At 43.2% G+C, this 13,256-nt stretch overlaps 1 protein-coding gene across 3 annotated transcripts in view; it reads left to right on the top strand.

Annotated features, from left to right (window-relative positions):
- The window catches only part of LOC138767691 (complement decay-accelerating factor transmembrane isoform-like), a 176,460-nt gene that overhangs the window by 14,834 nt on the left and 148,370 nt on the right, over window positions 1-13,256 (top strand). The gene's annotated exons all lie outside the window — the stretch shown is intronic.

Below are 13,256 nucleotides of genomic sequence, written 5' to 3'. Positions count from 1 at the left end.
ACCACTTCCTGCAGGACATACAGCAGCTGATAAGCACTAGAAGACTGGAGATTTATTAATAGAAGTAAATTACAAATCTCTCTGGCACTTGCTGGGACCGGTTGATTTGAAAGATTTTTGAGGGTGAACAACCCCTTTAATAGAACACCTTATTAGGGAACATAGGTAAAAATTAAGGCCGTTTTTCTTGGATAGACGTCATTTCATGGTAAATAACCTCCGTAATTTTATAACAACGGCCGTTATTTGTACAGTAACATCCAGCAATAATATAATCACTATTCTCTTCTCCATTTTGTCAATCATGAGGTTATAATCTGAGGTTACTTGGGGGGGAAAAAAGCTGAAGCAACATAGGAAAATATTATTTTACTGAAAGAGTAGTAGATGCTTGGAATGAACTTCCAGCAGGTGTGGTTAGTAAAGCCACAGTAAATGAATGTATTGACATTCTGGGGATGATACATGATGACGGGATGGGGTGGGGGTCTGTGATTCCAGTCTGTAACACATGAAATGTGTAGATTCCCCCTAAGTATATTACAATGCAGTGTCAGGAACTGTCCAGAGTAGCAAATCCCCAAAGAAAACCTCTCCTGCTCTGGACAGTTCCTGACATGGACAGAGGTGGCAGCAGAGAGCACTGTGTCAGACTAGAAAGAATACACCACTTCCTGCAGGACATACAGAAGCTGATAAGTACTGGAAGACTAGAGATTTTTAAATAGACATAATCTAACTGATTGGCTGAGCAGCCTGTCACTTCTGTCACTGATCGGCTGAGAGGCCTGTCACTTCAGTCACTGGTTGGCTGAGCGGCCTGTCACTTCAGTCACTGATTGGCTGAGCGGCCTGTCACTTCAGTCACTGGTTGGCTGAGCGGCCTGTCACTTCAGTCACTGATTGGCTGAGCGACCTGTCTTTCCAGTCACTTATTAGCTGAGCGGCCTGTCACTTCAGTCACTTATTAGCTGACTGGCCTCTCACTTCAGTCACTGGTTGGTTGAGCGGCCTGTCACTTCAGTCACTGATTGGCTGAGCGGCCTGTAACTTCAGTTGCTGATTGGCTGAGCGGCCTGTCACTTCAGTCACTGATCGGCTGAGCGGCCTGTCACTTCAGTTGCTTATTGGCTGAGCGGCCTGTCACTTCAGTCACTGATCGGCCTGTAACTTCAGTCACTGATTGGCTGAGTGGCCTGTAACTTCAGTTGCTGATTGGCTGAGCGGCCTGTCACTTCAGTCACTGGTTGGCTGAGCGGCCTGTCACTTCAGTCACTGATTGGCTGAGAGGCCTGTCACTTCAGTCACTGGTTGGCTGAGCGACCTGTCACTTCAGTCACTTATTAGCTAAGCGGCCTGTCACTTCAGTCACTTATTAGCTGAGCGGCCTGTCACTTCAGTCACTTATTAGCTGAGCGGCCTGTCACTTCAGTCACTTATTAGCTGACTGGCCTCTCACTTCAGTCACTGGTTGGCTGAGCGGCCTGTCACTTCAGTCACTGATTGGCTGAGCGGCCTGTCACTTCAGTTGCTGATTAGCTGGAATAACCCTTTAAGTTTGCACATAGAAAGATTAAGTACATTGGGTCCAGAGTAATTTACATAAGTACTTGTCCCCATAAAGCCCAAAACTCTGTACGCTCACATGCAACGAAGTCAGATCGCCTCCCCTCAGAACAACGAGCTACCAAGATGCTTAAAAGTAACAACTGAATTACAAAGTAAATTATTCTACCACTGTATTCTATTAGTAGTACCATTTCTAATAGTATAATCCAGAGTGCATATATAACAGTGCCAGTCAGAGTGCATGTACTCTATAATAGTGCATGTACTGTATAAGGCCGGGTTCACACTACGTAAAAAACATTTCCTAAACCCGGCCGTAGTTGCTCAAACAATGGCCGTTATTAGAATTTTTTACGTAGTGTGAACCCGGCCTGTATTGTATATTAGTGCTTGTAATGTAGAACACCATCAATATTGCCTGCATAATTAAGTTATGATATGTGATGAGGCTAACCATACTGCCACATAACAGCCATTACACCCCATAAATAAATGCCAAGCACTCACCGTGTCCCCATAAATTTCTAATTTCACAAATGTCTTCCGATGATAAATCTTCATGTGTGAGCGTGCTTCCAGCAAACGTCCGCATGTCACTGCCACTTATATAGTCACATAGTGTGATCATAAAAAAAAAGACATTGAGCTGTAAAAAAAATAAGTCCCTCATTAAAGGGGTACATAGGGCTATATAAATTTGTAATTTACTTCTATTAAAAATCTCCGATCTTCCAGTACTTATCAGCTGCTGTATGTCCTACAGGAAGTGATGTATTCACTCTAGTCTGACACGGTGCTCTCTGCTGCCACCTCTGTCCATGTCAGGAACTGTCCAGAGCAGCAGCAAATCCCCATAGAAAACCTCTCCTGATCTTCAGGCTGGAAAGAATGCACCCCCTCCTGCAGGACATACAGCAGCTGATAAGTACTGGAAGACTTAGGATATTTTAGTAGAAGTAAATTACAAATCTCTGGCACTTTCTTAAACCAGTTCATTTGAATTTTTTTTTGCTGGTGTACCCCTTTAAGGTTTCTGCCGCTGTGCCAGCCTTTGGATATAGGGGGATATCTATGGGACAGGCCGAAGCCACGCGTGACTACTCAATGATTCGTGGTTCAGGCAGCAGGTTCCTTCTTATTTCTGAGATAATCTTTAGAAAATGAAATCCCCTGACTGGTTGTTGGGAGCAGATGCTCTCCCCTTAGGGCCCTATTCCACCGGACGATTATCGTTCAGATTATCGTTAAATCGTTCGAATCTAAACTATAATCGTTCGGTTGAAATGCAGTTAACGATTAACGACCGAACGAGAAATCGTTGATCGCTTTATAAGACCTGGATCTATTTTTATCGTTGCTCGTTCGCAAAACCTTCGCAAATCGTTCGCACTGAATAAGACGTCGTTCGGTCGTTTACAGTAGATACGAAGGCAATAGCGAAGAAATAGCAAAGAAAAAACGATCGCAAATACGATCATAAGTAACGATTATCGTTCCATGGAAATGAGTAAACGTTTTCAGGTCTTTCGCAATAGCGGTCGTTTGAGATCGTTACCGATAATGCGAACGATAATCTTCCGGTGGAATAGGGCCCTTACCGTGCAGTAATGTCTAGGTGTTAGGCCATGTTCACACAGCATGGATTTTCCACAGGCCGGTGGACCTAGGCTCAGCTTAGCCTGTAATTCATGAGTCCAGAAAAAAAATTAGATTGTTCTGAGTAGCTATTGGGGTGAATGGGGTAGGTCAATGGGCACTGCCAGGATTTAGTGCAGGAATCTGTACATGTGAACAGGGTCATAGCCTCTGCAGTAGTTATGTGCAATAGTTGCATATGTCATGATTTATCTTCTCTTTATTCTGCATAGTTTAACATTGTTGAACTCCGGGTGCGACTGCCTCAAACTTGATCTCAAACTGGAAATTCCTGATATTTTCACTTTTTTTTTTTACAGTTGAATAGAAAAAAAAGCAGCAATGTTGTCGATTGGACGTATTCAGGCAAACAGATCTTTATTCTGTGTCAGAGTAAATCGTTGTCCTAGGTGGCCAGGAGAGGTAATGTGCCCACCCCTGGGTATACGGACACACGCTTATTGATATGTTTGCCACAGTACACGTTATAATCTCTGCTTAGCGCAGGTATAATGTATAGAACTGTATAATAGAATAATCGCTGCTTTGCGCAGCTATACTGTAGAATGCTGAAAGTCTCTGGTTACTTTTGGATATTTGACTTGGGTGGTAGTGGGCTTCTTGTGGGAAGACTGACCTATCCAGACCCTTGAGTTCTTAACTGGAGGGACTCTGACCAGCTTGTGTGAGTAATGATGAAACAGTACCTGCGTCCACAGTTCTTACAATCTGGCTCTTGCTGTCAATGGGCACCGAGTGACAAGAGTCCAAGAACGGAGACTCCATCTCTGGGTAAAGCCAGCCATTTAGGTGACCCCTTAGAATCCCTAGTGGGTTTTAGCAGAGTTCTTGGCTTTAACTACTCTGATCTAACTGCTGACACTTAAAGTACCTCCGGCAGACTCCTTGCAGTGTATGAGAAAAAGATGAGATGATAGCTCCCAGTGTGGATAAGCTTTTCTCCATATCTTGCCTCTTATGGGGTTGTTCCTCACTACCTCACACTAGGACTTCACTGTACTACTATTACTCTCCTCAACTTCTGGACTCTCAAGACTGCTCACATGGCCTGCTTCCCCACTATATATGGGCCTCAGGGAGCTGGCAAAGGGATAGGAAGAAAAGGACACCAGAGACTGTCAGTCTATCCTTTGTTAGGTTAGCTAGATAAAGGAGGGACATCTGTTAGGGTACCCAGCCCAGGGATCAGTTGAACAATAATGGCATACACAGTAATTACATGAAATTAATCCCGTTTACAATTAACGGGGTACTTTCAAATTAGCTGGTGTCAGAAAGTTATGTAGATTTGTAATTTACTTCTATTTTAAAATCTCCAGTCTTCCAATACGTTATCAGCTGCTGTATGTCCTGCAGGAAGTGCAGACACAGTGCTCTCTGCTGCCACCTCTGTCCATGTCAGGAACTGTCCAGAGCAGCAGCAAATCCCCACAGAAAACATCCCCTGCTCTGGATAGTTACTGACATGGACAGAGGTGGCAGCGGAGAGCACTGTTTCACACTGGAGAAAATACTCCACTTCCTGCAGAACATACAGCAGCTGAAAAGGACTAGAAGTAAATTACAACTCTACATAACTTTCTGCCAGCAATCAATTTGAAAGAAAAAAAAAATCAACAGAGCTCAGAGCCTTTGTAACTGTTCCTCAGCTGTGCTAAGTGGAATAAAGTTTAAAGTGACATCAAGTGGTGGGAGTGCATATTGCGGCCTCCATCCCAAAACATATGCATACACAGAGACACAGACCTACACATGCTAACCATAGCAGTGACACTTCCGCTCTGTATGCATCAAGCATTTAGATGCAATTACCTTTAACTTATTAGATTTCCCTCTTTACAAAGATAACATATATAAATTTTTGTAGATCTAATCTTATTATTACTGTTGCTATTCCATGCCTGCCATTCCATTCAAGGATCCAATTTAAGGGTGCGTTCACACCTACAGGATCTGCAGCAGATTTCATGCTGTGTTCAGTTATTTAAATGAAATCTGCTGCAGAAAATCAGCTGCAGATCCTGTAGGTGTGAACGCACCATAAAGGAGAAGTTTGCCGAAAAAAGGAAAAAAATAATCGTGTGCATTCAGGAGGTGGGGGGAAATAATAGAGAACATATACTTACCCATCCCCGTGCAGCACTGCATTACCGCTCCCAGACCCCAGCCGGCCTCCTGGACTTCCTGCTCCAGCAATGACGTGACCCAGCTGATGGATCGCCAGACCAGCCAGTTAATGATTAGGGCGGGACACCAACGTAGTGAGTTGTGATGAAGCAAGATCTCCGGGGGCAAAGGAGTGACTGTACATTCTTTATTATGTTCCCCCCTCCCCGTCTGCACAGGATTCTTTAATTTCACCATACTTCTTCTTTGAATGGGAGAAATCTGTGCGATTGGTCTTCTCATATTTCTGAAATACTTGACAAAGAATTAAAGGGGTATTCTTATGTAAACAAGTCCCAGGCTGGCTGTATCTGCAACATTGTAGCTTCTTTGTAATGTTGGGAGGGTTATTATAAGGTCAAGTTGCTGATGAACTGACTCTGATTATCCCTCCCAGCATTACAAAGAAGCTATAATGTTGCAGATACAGCCTGCCAGGGACTTATTTACATCAGCAGTCACAGAAGGTAGGGGAAAGAGGGGGAAACAGAGAGAAAAGCTCACACAGATTTTTGTGTTTTCAGCAGAAAGCAGCAAATGAGAACTGAGGGAAGAAGACTGAATAGATTATAACACACATGGAAGGGATAGTTAGTCCCCTCTGTAATTTGGTGATATAAACCTGTGCGGTAACTCTCTCTACAGGATCATGGCATAAAAAGGTCATAAAGGGAGAAATAAATACTAGACCCCTCCACCTGTCGTGGTCGAGCCTAGCACCATAATGAGTATATTTCAACCTTCTTTTGTCTATATATGCTATTGCTTATGGAATTAGATTATATATATATATATATATATATATATATGGTCTACTAAATGAATGTACTATGACTGTATTTATATTCCGTAATAAGTAACCGCCCAGGTAAGTGACTACTGCCGAGAACACCGGAGGTTTCCATGGCTTATTATATCAACCATGGAGAACAATTACATAATATTTATAACAATAGGAAGTACAAATAATAGTAAAACTTGCTAGAGAAAAATAAAAGAGAGCGAGTAACTAAGGGAAAGCTCTGGATACAAAGCCTGTAATTATATACTGTAAAGAGGCTGGAGCCTAATAGAGTGTATAGTGTAGCTTACCCTGCAACATCAAGAGTGCGGGCCATATAACTAAGTAATGCTTGCCAATCCTTTATTCTACTCTTTAAAGGGGCAGTTCACAAAAAAGTTTTCTTTTAAATCAACTGGTGCCTGAAAAGTACTAGCTGCTGTATGTCCTGCAGGAAGTGGTGTATTCTTTCCAGTCTGACACAGTGCTCTCTGCTGCCACCTCTGTCCAGAGCAACGGCAAATCCCCACAGAAAACCTCTCCTGCTGTGGACAGTTCCTGGCATGGACAGAGGTGGCAGCAGAGAGCACTGTGTCAGACTTGAAAGAATACATCACTTCCTGTAGGACATACAGCAGCTGATAAGTACTGGAAGACTGGAGATTTTTTAAATGAAGTAAATTACAAATCTTTGGCACTTTCTGGCACCAGTTGATTCAAAAGATTTTTTTTTTTTTTTGGTGAACAACCCCTTTAATCGTGTATACCAATAGCAATAAAAATGAATAAAACATCTTTTTTTGCCTTTCCTTTATATAAGTTAAGAGCTCTGTAGAAGCAAACTTCTGTTGGTGGGAAAATCAGAAAGTTATGGGTCCCAAAATGTGATGAAAGGTGTAAAAAAACAGACTGTAACTAGTCTGCGGTTATGTAGCCTGATAGACTGCAACTGCGGTACACTGTGCTCTGACACCTTTGCGCTTTAGGAGCTTTCCTGTGAGATGGGAACAGAGTGGAATGACTTCCCTTCCCATGGGCATCAATGATTCTGTTGTTAATTCACCAGTTGTCTTTCTTGGGTGAGTGCATGTTGCGGCTATCAATCAGCCGGGTCGTCACACCAGCAGCACAGAAGATCCTAGAGCAGGACCCCCCCCCCATCGCTGGACTTTAAAGGGGTTATCCAGCGCTACAAAAACATGTCCACTTTTCCCCCTACTGTTGTCTCCAGTTCAAGTGCAGTTTGCAATTAAGCTCCATTTACTTCAATGGAACGGAGTTTCAAAACCCCACCCAAACAGGAAACAAGAGTAGGGGGAAAGTGGCCATGTTTTTGTAGCGCTGGATAACCCCTTTAACATAGCAATGCCTGCCAAAGTAATTATACCCACCAGTAGGTAGTGTCTCCCAGTAGGTGGTCGCCGCCAGTAATAGTTATACCCCCTGTAGGTAATCCCACCTGCCCCCAGTAGGTAGTATTCTCCATGTATGCATCCCTCTTCTGTAATATAAAAAAATACCCACACACACCTGGCTCTAGCAGTCCCCTGAAGTTTCCCCTTCCCTAACCCCGGCGCACAGGAGAGGTGAGCGGCCTCTTGTGACTGCAGTGACACAATGATCAGCAGAGCAGGGAGCCAATGACTCTTCGCTCTGTCAATCTTTGTGTCACATTAATCTGTAAGTGCTCTTTAGGAATGATTACAGTTAAAGGGCTAGGCGCAGCTCCTGGGTACAAACCAGCTCAGGATTTGATGGCAGCAAGTCCTGTTGGATGCTCCAGTCATTGATTGGCTGGGACGGCATATTCACTCTGAGTCGTGACATATCACAACTTGGGGGAGAGTGCCTTCCGGTGGGGGTCCCGGGGCCAGTCATGGTTGTTATGTTTGCCCCCTGCCGGCTGTTACACTTCAGCCAGGGCCGGACATCTCCTTCTAATGGTAAAATAGATCTAGTAAATTTGTATCTCGTCTTCTGACTTGGATGGGTTTGGTCAGCCTTGTAGAAGTGCAGCACCACCTGCTGGCAGAAAACAAGAGGCGCAGTATAACTTCACAAACACTATCCCTGGTTTACTAGGCTATTTTATTATTATACCCGATGGAAGTAAAATCCTTCATACTGTCTAACTATCAGGACACCTACATATTACACTTCTAGGAGTAAAAAAATTGTCAAAAAAAAAAAAAGTAGAAAAATTGTGCAAACAAATTCGCCTGCTACAGACCAGATGTCGGCCTTCACCAGTTTGTGCAACTTTTTTTTTTTTTTTTTTTTTTTTTTAAAGGTGCAAATGATAAATTAGGCCCTAATCCAGGATTATGCTGATCTTTGGGTGAACACTCAAAACAGGCAGATTAAAAAAGCTGCATATAAAAAATATCCACCCATTGAATACTGGTTCATAAATAGAATGTAGACCAAAAAGGGGTGAAAAATCCAATTATTTACCAAAAAATCACACTAAGGGGGAGATTTATCAGGCATGGTGTAAAGTGAACCAACCAATCAGATTCCACCTTTCATTTTCCAAAGAGTCTGTGAGGAGCAATCTGATTGGTTGCTAGGGGCTCCATTCTTTATAAAGCCACCGGAGAGCGACAAGTCCAGCACTTGGCTCTTTTCGCTCCAGTCCCCGGCCGCTTCCTGGTCTGAGCCAGATCCAGGTCGTGATGTGTGCGCTCTGCTCAGCCAGTCAGCGGCCGAGGCAGGACCCAGTTACGGCCGGTGACTGGGTGAGTAGATTGCACACATCATGACCTGGGTCTCCGCTCAGAAGAGGAAGCCCAGAGGGGACCACAGCGGCTGTACATGGCTTCTACTGTAAGTTTAATAATTTTTTTTTTTTTAAAAGCAGCTTTTTAACATGTTTACAATACTTAGACTTTATCACGCTATGCATCTGATTTATTAGTGACTTTATTCAGATCAGAGCAAAACCAACACACAAAGCAAGTCACTGTCTTCTTATCAAAATGTATTCAAGGTCAAATTCAGTGTGAAGCAATTGTCCGATAAAGCAGCACCTCCGATAAAATCAGCATAGTATCATGGAGTGTGTGTAATGTACACCACCGTGCACAGGGAAGCTGTAAACCGAACACTATGGTGCAAACAAAGCAACGTGTGACTACACCATGACGTGATCAAAGGGTGGGCGATATACAAGAAACCAGAGGATTCATCCAGCTCATTCACATAGACACTGAGCAGGTTACGCAGGCAGCTTGGAAATACTGCATGGCTGTTTAAGGCTAAGACAGGTTTATAGACGGCATTCACAATATAATAGAAGCATCGGGCACCAGCGCTAGGTGGACACTTCAAGCATTGGTCAAGTACAGATACAAGTTGCTTCAAGATTACGGATGGGTACGAGAACTGTCCAGAACTGTATTCCATGGTAAGGTTTGACGTGAAGGAGCCCAGAAAGTCATTGCTTTTTCCTTAGTGTAGGTTCAGCTACATTCAGGTTAACAGGTTTAGTAACAATAGTATGAAAGTAACAAACACAAATATATTCAGAGGCGACTACATGATGTTCTCCTTTATATTCACAGACTGTTGCTATAAGTCTGGAGGAGATTGTGTAAGACAATGACTTCAAGTAAAGACTAATATGGAGAACGTAGGTGAACGCCAAAGGGTCATAAGAAAAGGACCTATTATTTAGGTTAAAGTGAATCTGTCACTAGGTCCATGTGGCCATAAATGAGGGCAGTATAAGCTAGTGACAGAAATACTAAACATATCGGAGTATAGGGGTATAGGTGGGTCCAACCGCTGGAGCCCCTGGAATCTAGAACTGGGGTCCAATACTCTCATGGAGGTCACATAAAGGTCCACCATCCCAAGAGACCTCACTCTAAAGGGTGTGAGAGATTTCACAGTCTTCGTAAAGTCTATTTCATGTTTTAGGTGTTGGTGAGGCTAGAATGGACCACAGGATGAAATAGAAAAATAAATACAAAAAACACAGCTACATGCTAAAGAGAGAGGAGGTTGTCCAGCTCTGCTTCACGACATGGGTGCTATATACAGTGATACAATGCATCACACAGCAATAAATACAGCTTATAACATAATTGTGATAATATAAAAATGACACAGAAGAACATCATGATCTACTTTGTGCCCATGTGAGGCTACTGGCATCCTCTCATCTACTGCCATCTATGCCATGACCTACATGGACAATGGCAAAGAAGAAAACCGCAGCCTGACCTGTCCGTAACCTGACCTATACGCTGCCACAGCTTCCCGCCACTTGAGGTTTAGTGTTTTATAGCTTATATAAGGGAACCGCAAGGGTCCTCCAAGCAGACAGCGGCTGAACAAGAGGTTAAGGGTGAAAACACACACTGTATACGCAGCAAAAACGCAGCAAATACGCAACAAAAACGCAACAAATACGCAGCAGATTAGATCTAAATAACTGAACACAGCATCAAATCTAAACCATCAAATCTGCTGCGTATTTGTTGCGTATCTGCTGCGTATACGGTGTGTGGGTTTGTACCCTAAAGGGGAAATTTTAAATCTCGCCATTAACTCCCTGAGGCACAAATCAATAAGTGAGCCACGTGACCCCCCCCAGCGTGCGAACCTCTGGCCCAAAGATGTGATCCTGTTCTGCCAGCTTCCCGCAAGACGTCAATGGAACCAAACAAAACAGAAACACCCGGGACTGGAATATCGCACAATGGGAGCAGCAGGGAAGTATGGTTCGTCTATTGTTTTATGCCATGGGGTAGTGGGTAGAGTTTAAGAGTTTGGCTTAAAAAATCTGTCAGATAATCTGTCTGTGTAAACGCACCATAAGAGAACTCAAAAGTTTTTATAGTTTTTTTTTTTGATAGGCACACTAAGTATATGGAACTGGGTCACTAAACATCCTACCTCTATATTATATATAGTCCATGAACCAGGAGCTAGCCGGTCTTTCAAGTTACTATCCATAACATTATCCAAACTGCTCAGACTGGAATACACAGAGGGTAATTATATACTGATCCGCAATCCACACACAGAGCACTATGGTCACACACATCAATGGTAAAGACAGTCACAACTTTGCCAAGCTAGGAACTCTCTGTAGCAATTCCATAAACATTCCATAGTGATATCCACCCAGAATAAAACACACCACAAAAAAATACAAAAATAAACCAATGTTTTCAAAATCCAATTGTGGATGTGACGGTAATCTGCAGCAATATCCTCCATATTACAGGATTCTGATCATCTGATGGTTATGATTACTGTGTAATTGTCCTGATGAAGGGGCAGGCTTATAGTTACACTATACTCACACATTCAGTCGTTTTTTAGGGCAGTAAATCATGTCTGTAATCATCCGCAAAAAATGTCCAAAATGCATCTGTAATTGTGCGATCTTCTTGTCCCAGTTGTGGTCCTGCTGTGCCAGTACCCTGCGGGATCTAAATGGAACCCGGCAAGTGGGGGATAAGGGACGGGCAATAGTTAAATAAGTGGGGATAGTTTAAAATAAAAAATCATGTGAATTTTTAAAGGATTTGCGGACGTTCTCCTGTAACAATTACGGATAGTCCCACTGTCGTCTATGGGAAAACCTGTTCGGCAATGATGGTCCTTACTAGGGCTTGTCGGTAATTTTTGCAGATTACGCATTTGTAAAATTAGGGACAATGTGAACAGCCCAAATGAAATTAATGGGATCTGCAATTATGGACAAAGGTACGGAATGTGTGAACATAGCCTAGAAGTCACTTGGTTGCCCAGAGCAATCAATCGCAGGTCTTCTAATATTCTCATATTGCTCTGGAAAAATAAAAGCGGATGTCTGGTTACTGTGGGCAAGAATGAGAGCTTTTTAAGAGCTTAAAGGGGTTATCCAGCGCTACACAAAAATGGCCACCGCACTTGTCTCCAGTTTGGGTGCAGGCTCTGTAGCTCAGTTCAATTGAAAAGAATGGCGCTAAGTTGCAAACCACAGCTGACTTGGAGACAAGAGTCATGCTGTTTCCGGAAGAAAGTGGCCATGTTTTTGTAGCACTGGATAACCTCTTTAATAAATCTTAGTAAAGCTTAGTAAATGTAGCCTTAGATCTAACGTTTCAAGCATTCTGATATATTGGTGGGCTATCCTTAAGATTAGATTAGCGTATCCACCTCTGGAATCCTGGCACTCAGATAATTGAAGGGGCCACAGCAACTACCAGATGGAGAGTCAGGCCTGGTAACCAGGGAAGAGGCGACGGCACTGACTGACGGCCATGACCCCTTCATCTGTGGAGTCAGAATCCAACCATCCTGATACCAATAGCCGTCTACCTAGGAGGCCCAGAAGATCCCTTTGAACAAATACCCATCACCCCCTCATGTTTCGTGAGCTCCCATTTAGCTTATTCTACAGGGAAATATTCAAGTACTTTAAAAAAAACTTTGCGACCTATTTAGTAAATGCCTATAACGATGCACAGTTTATAGCAGGAGGGGCGTTAAGTAGTATACAGTGATCTATAAAGGATAACAAAGTGTAAGACCGTAATGGGGCCTAGAAAATCCCCTATAACTCCACGAGACTCCATTTTATGAAATCTAGTCAGAACATACCATACTTAATGACAAACCAACATATTTATTGAGCACTCCTTACAATGACTCTGTATTCACCAACCCACCTCACCAAACCCCTAGTACCATCTGTTTGATGAGTGTAGATCCTTACTGATCGTGCCTTTTAAAATGCACCTGGCGCCTTGGCTAGAGCAAAAAAAATCCTTTTTTAATCTGTAGTAGGTAAGTAAAGCTGGTGTGGAGTGTCTGTGCCGCCTCACCATTAGGAACGGCCCAGGCAGGATTTCGCCTATTCTTCACTTATCTAAACTGCAGCTGTGTCACTATGGCACAGGTGCACTGTCTAGACAGTGATGAATAAAAATCCTGCCTGTGGGCGTTCCTGATGATGAGGAGGGTGGGAAGGAAGAGAGGAGAGGCGGCACAGACCTGGGGCACAGACACTCCATGCCAGCTTTACTTACCTACTACATATTGAGGCTGGGTTCACACTACGTATATTTCAGTCAGTATTGTGGTC

Source organism: Dendropsophus ebraccatus, chromosome 11 (genome assembly GCF_027789765.1).
Source record: "Dendropsophus ebraccatus isolate aDenEbr1 chromosome 11, aDenEbr1.pat, whole genome shotgun sequence".
In the NCBI taxonomy this organism is placed as follows: domain Eukaryota; kingdom Metazoa; phylum Chordata; class Amphibia; order Anura; family Hylidae; genus Dendropsophus; species Dendropsophus ebraccatus.
The sequence above is the reverse complement of the archived record's forward strand: the minus strand, read 5'-3'. Positions and strand labels throughout refer to the sequence as shown.